This window comes from Mauremys reevesii, linkage group 25, assembly GCF_016161935.1.
Source record: "Mauremys reevesii isolate NIE-2019 linkage group 25, ASM1616193v1, whole genome shotgun sequence".
Classification (NCBI taxonomy): Eukaryota; Metazoa; Chordata; order Testudines; family Geoemydidae; genus Mauremys; species Mauremys reevesii.
The window spans coordinates 14,682,796-14,689,085 of record NC_052647.1 but is presented as its reverse complement, the minus strand read 5'-3'; positions in this window follow the sequence as shown (position 1 = coordinate 14,689,085).

The window sequence follows — 6,290 nt, the reverse complement described above, 5'->3', positions numbered from 1 at the left end:
GCAGGCGTGTTCTGCTCTACTTGGAGCGCTCAGGCGGCCCCCGGGAGCTCCCCATGACGGGCTGCAGAACTGAGGGGCTCTGGCTAGAAGGCCCAAAGGGAACGGGGGGGGAAGGTTCAGACAGCGAGAAAGGACAGCGCAGTCTGGGCGTCTTTAGGAAGAAATTCTTAACTCCGGTTCTAATCAGCCAGACGCTGGAGCCGCCACCCCCTCCACACAGCCCCCCAAGAGAGGAGGTTGGCTCTTATATTAGCTCCACTGGGTTATTTTTAAAAAGGCCGAGTGGGGGGCTCGTTAACTCATTGCTTGTTGGAGGACTATTAAAAGGAGGCATCGGACCCACAGCCACAGACAGTCCAGCGCTGTACTGCGATGGGACGGAGGCATGCGTGGAGCCAGCCACCTGGGAGCTCCCCAGTTCTCATCATGCTGCTGATGTGGCCACTCAGACACAGCTGTAGTGAGCCTAGAGCTCGGACCATCCTGCACAGAAAGCACAGGCCCCTGCCACCTGAGTTAAGGAGAATCTCCATGGGGCATTAGCCCTACAGAGCCCATGACACACAGTCGGCGTAGCATTGCACAGATACGGGGGTTTATGCTTCCTTTGAAGTGGCTGGCAGAGACAAACAGGTGCCAGACCGGACACACTTCTGAGGTGCTCCTGCTGGGTTTAAGTGGGTGAGGTTTGTGAAACAGATGTTTGGAACGTGGGAACAGAGACAGCAGGTTTCTGGCATTGCAAAGAAAAAGGCCGCAGCGACAAAAGACTGTGGGACAATATGCCATGCCTCTGAAGATCTCAAAGCACTTCACAGATACCCGTTAGCTAATCCTCACAGTCCCCATGCTGCAGGTAATCATCTCCACAGTACAAGATGGGGAAACTAAGGCACCAGGGGGGTTGCTTGTTTCAGTGGTCGCCAACATCAGCAGAGATTGGGCGCAGGACTTCTGGGTTCTGTCGACATCTCCTGCTTGAACCGTTCTAGTTCTAACACACACATTGAAAACACACCTACGACACACTCTCCTCCCAGAGCAGGCACTCAACCCATGGCTGCAACCCCAAGATTGTATCGATTCTCAGATCCATGAACACAACCCAAGAGGCTTGTGCTACAGCACGCGCCCTCCAGGGAACCATCCCTGCACCACAACCCTTCATCTGGGCAGCTGGGGCCCGGCAACTCCAGCTCTGCCAATGGAGAAGCCCACAAACTAAAGCACAAATACGACGACCGTTCCTATGAAAGCATCGTGAGCGTGCAATGGCAGGTTGGAAACTGCAGCAGGACAGGGCCTCAGCGCAAGATTTCTGCTACCCTCTGCCTCCAAAACCAGCCTCTCTTTTGCAGACTCTCCCTCTGCTGGTGGAAGCATGGGGACTGTGACACACATTGGAGCAGTGGAAAGCAGAGATGCACACGTACACGAGTCAGTTCACGGTTACAATCCCCTCCAAAGCCCGATAAATTCCCCTTCTGGCTCTTACAAAGGCAGCACTTGTGCAGCAAAAATCCACGCATGCCCCAGAGGCTCCTGTTCTCGCGGTGCCTTGCTGCACGTGCAGAGCAGTTATTCGCCTGCTCCATGTGCCGTCCGCCCCCAGCCCATATGCGTGCGGAACCAGCGAGCTGGCAAAGGAAGGAAACAACACAGGGAGGAACCTGAGAATTAGCCAAGGGAGGAAGGGGAGCAGCGCGAGCCGCTCTCCCCGTGTCCATAGGCCCGTCCCTCCAAAATGCTGCACCAAAGTTCAGTTAGAGCCTCATGATGCCCCTGTCCCATCACTGACAGGCAGCCACCTCTGGGGAGGACCACAGCAGCTGTGTAGCATCCACACAGCAACAATACACAAAACCAGCAACCGAACCCCCAAGGGGCGGCAGGCAGGAGCAGCCGGGGCACGGGGCCCCAGGGATCTTAGGGTATAAAGGCCTCAGGGCAGAGACAGCCGGCACAGCACCCAAATCAAAGGTTTTTATACATCCAGGCCCACAGTGCTCTGAGCACCTGGCCTTTTACCCCTCCCCCAGCAAGGGCTGGGAGCTGGTGTGCTGTGGGTGGGACGACCTCGGAGACGCACCCAGTATAAAGGGGAGGGCAGCAACAGGCTTTAATTGATGGCAAGGCCCCGCACGGCCTTGCCGCAGCCCGGACACTGCCCGGCTGTCTCTGGGCCAGACAGAAAACCGCCGGCCCTGCCCTGCCCTGAGATAACGTCCCAGTAATGGCTGCAGGGCGCTGGGCATGGAGCTGAGGTTTAGCCAGGGCCCGCGGTTCTCCTGCTCTCCCATCGCGAGGGCTGAGACCAAAGGGTCCCGCGAGCCACTCAATGGTTCTTTGGCCCTTTTGTTTACAGTGCAGGAACCCGGCTTTGTTAGGGGTCTCTAGACGACAGACAAGCGTTTACTGCGGCGTTGCTTCTGTCGCTCAGTTCCAACAGGCTCATCTCCAGGGTCCCAGAGCACGGAGAGTGGCTCCTGCTGCGGGATCAGCAGGTGCGCACGGAGACGGGCGAGTTGTGAAGATGCCGTATTTTACCTGCAGCTTGGGGAATGAGATGTGACTAGGCAGCTCCAACTGGATGCATTTCGGCATGTTGTGTAATGCGACCGGGGCCTGCAGGACTCAATTGCAACATAAATGGTTGTGGGAGGAGACAATGTGTTTAGTGATTCCAGCAGGGAACTGGCAGCCAGGACTCCTGGGTTCTGTTCCCAGCTCTGGGAGGGGAGTGGGGTCAGAGCAGGGGGCTGGGAGCCAGGACTCCTGGGTTCTGTTCCCAGCTCTGGGAGGGGAGTGGGGGTCAGAGCAGGGGGCTGGGAGCCAGGACTCCTGGGTTCTGTTCCCAGCTCTGGGAGGGGAGTGGGGTCAGAGCAGGGGGCTGGGAGCCAGGACTCCTGGGTTCTGTTCCCAGCTCTGGGAGGGGAGTGGGGTCAGAGCAGGGGGCTGGGAGCCAGGACTCCTGGGTTCTGTTCCCAGCTCTGGGAGGGGAGTGGGGTCAGAGCAGGGGGCTGGGAGCCAGGACTCCTGGGTTCTGTTCCCAGCTCTGGGAGGGGAGTGGGGTCAGAGCAGGGGGCTGGGAGCCAGGACTCCTGGGTTCTGTTCCCAGCTCTGGGAGGGGAGTGGGGTCTGGTTATTAGAGCAGGGGGAGTCAGGAGTCCTGGGTTCTGACTTTGGATGAGCTGCCTACACTTCACCTATGTTCCTGTGTCTCCTGATCTGCAGATAGGAGCAGACCCACCTCTGGGAGGTGTCCGAGTGGGCCCAGAGCTGCTGGCCAGGGCAGTGCCGGTGAGTCACATGGGTGCCTGCAGGGAAACCCCCAGTTCCTTCCAGTTTGTGTCTGTTTCAGACCCCGAGAGGCCAGGCTCCTTGGAGGCCCTGCCAGGGTAGCTCCAGCCCTGTGCTGGCATCAGGCCACAGCTCAGTGGGGTTAAACCAGCTACATCCAGACTGCAGAGGGGTGAGGATGTATCCCGCCGGCCACACCAGAAATCTTGCTTGCTTGGGCAACGCTAGGGACCGGAGGCATCCTGGGACAGCACTGCCCACCTCCCGCTGGGGTGGGGGGCTCTGAGCGCTGCTCCAGGAGGTGGAGTATTGATTTGCTCACCCCTCTCCTGTTCTTGGGGCTGCTCACGGCCCAGGCTGTGGCTGCTGGTTCATTGTAACTGAACTCCGTTTGGGGGAGAGTCCAATCCTGGGTAACTACACAGCATCTGATCTGAGCCGGGACCCCATAGCAGGAGCCTCCGCCCCTCTCCACTCCTGGCCCGGCCTGGATGGCAGGTGCTGTGTGTAGGGAACAATGCGCCAAGCACAGCACGTCCCCGCTCCCTTAACCTGGCCGTGCCACGAGGCTGGAGCCAGCGCGAGTGCCCCGCAGGTGCTGTTCCTGCCAGAGCTTGTTGGCACTGGGGGTGGGGAGCAGGGACCCGTGTGGGTCTGCTGCAGCGGGATGCTCAGAGGAGCTGCTGCTGCACTCCCGTTAAGCACCATCTTGCTGACCCTCCCCTGCTGCTGCGTGAGGAATGCACTGACCGGGTTAACGTAGCCGGGTGACGTTACGCTGGGTCAGGCTGTATCACCCCTGGGAAGGGTGCCTCAGAGGAGCACCCCTGGGTGGGTGATGCAGTAGAGCTGCGGTTCTCAACAAGGCCATGGGCAAGTTTCAGGGGGTTTGCCAAAATACACCGGAGAGCAGCGCCGGTGTTAGACTCGCTGGGGCCCTGGGCAGAAAGGCCAAGCCTGAGCCCTGCCACGAGAGGCTTAGCTTCCCGGTGCCCCGTGTGGTGCGGGGCCCCAGGCCATGGCCCTGCACAGGTGGGCCAGGAGGTTTTATAGCATGTTGGAGGGGTTGGGGAGGCTCAGAAAGAAAAAGGCTGCGAACCCCATGTCCTGTTCCCGCCCTGCCGTCTCAGCAGCCGTGGCAGCCCTGGCACCTCGCGGGGGCTATGGACTGTCCTGGCTGCATGACAGTCTGTGTCCCTATATGCCCTCTGCAGTCTGAACTGGGTGTGATGTCATCCTGCCTCGACCTGTTGCACTGTGCTGCTCCCCAGAGGTGGCTGCATTTCCACCATACGGTGAAGCGCCTCTGGGAACTAAGCTCAATAGGTGTCCTTTACGCTAGCTGACATGAGGCTCTGCCTGTCAGGTGCACCAGGAGCGGGTGAGATGAACGGGAGCCGTCTCTTGCCAGAGCTACCAGGAGCTGTGCAGATCTGTCTGCGGAGCGAGCTCTCACTTGGTAGCTTTTTCACACCCCTGGCACTTATGGGATGTTTAATTCACCAAAGCAGCAGATGGGAATCCCAGCATCCCCCAGGGCACTGGAGGAACCAGGTCTCCTGGGGTCTGTTTTCAGATGTAGGAAGGCAGTGTGGTCTATGGGTTAGAACAAGGTGACAGGCAGAGCTCCCAGGTCCTGTTCCTAGCTCTAGGAGGGGAGTGGGGTCTAGCAGTTAGAGCAGGGGGGCTGGGACTCCTGGGTGCTGTTCCCAGCTCTGGGAGGGGAGTGGGGTCCCCTGATTACAGACGGGGGCCTGGCGCTCCTGGGTTGTATCAGCTCTGCCACTGATGGTATGACCGTGGGCAGGTCACTTGGCTTCTCTGCGGCTCCGTGAGTAACAGGGGGCCGACGCTGGAGTTAGGAAGTTTAATACCCACCAAGCACTTGGATGCCCCTGGACGGAAGACGGTCGTGAAAAGAGCTCAAGGTCTCATCAGCCCTGGGGGTTAGTAGATGCATAAACGCTGATTTCCTGGCAACCGCTTTTAGTTTAATTTAAACACTCGTGTTCCGTGAAATCGCAGCCAGATGAGGACTTAAACAATAGGGGGGAGGGGTCAGAAATTCACCCCCTTCTGGAATGTTCCAGATTGTTTCCCTCCTCTGTTACAAAGCGGGAGCTCCCTGGCGCTAGGACCCAAAGGAGCTCAGCACCGGGACTGGTAGAACGTCCCTGTACCGGGCGCTGCCAGCTCCACCACTGAGGGGCGCCCTCGGCAGCCATGTCCCGGCACGCCAACGTCATGGAAATGATGAGAACCCCCATCCCTCGCTCGCCCTTCCCACGCCCCCAGCCCCCGGGCAGCTGCCTCCTTGGGCCAAGCATCGGCCGCCGCATGAGTTCAAGTCTCTGGCCTTTTTCCACCCCCGTTTTGTCGCTCCCAGTTATTTCCGGCCCTGGGGCAGCAGGAGCGTTACGTGTGAGCTGGAGCAGCTGTTCCTGCAGCACAGCGAGCCGTGACTAAAGGCCGGGACGTTCATAAAATAAAGTGCTAGTTCTGGGCACCAGCCCTGGGCACTGGGTAACCGGGAACGGGGCGACTGGGAAGGGCCCCAAGGGATTCTGGGTAACAGACGGGGGCGGTGGGGCCGGGCAGGGCCCCGGGGGTGGGTAACAGACGGGGCGGTGGGGCTGGGCAGGGCCTGGGGTGGGTAACAGGCGCGGTGGGGCTGGGCAGGGCCTGGGGTGGGTAACAGACGGGGCGGTGGGGCGGGGCAGGGCCTGGGGGGTGGGTAATGGGGCGGTGGGGCTGGGCAGGGCCGGGGTGGGTAACAGACGGGGCGGTGGGGCTGGGTAGGACACTGGGGTTCTGGGTAACAGACGGGGCGGTGGGGCTGGGCAGGGCCCCGGGGGTGGGTCACAGCCCGGGGCGGGGGGGCTGGGCAGGGCCGGGGGGGGGTCACCGACGGGGGCGGTGGGGCTGGGGAGGGCCGGGGTGGAGTAACAGACGGGGGGGGTGGGGCTGGGCAGGGCCGGGGTGGGTAACAG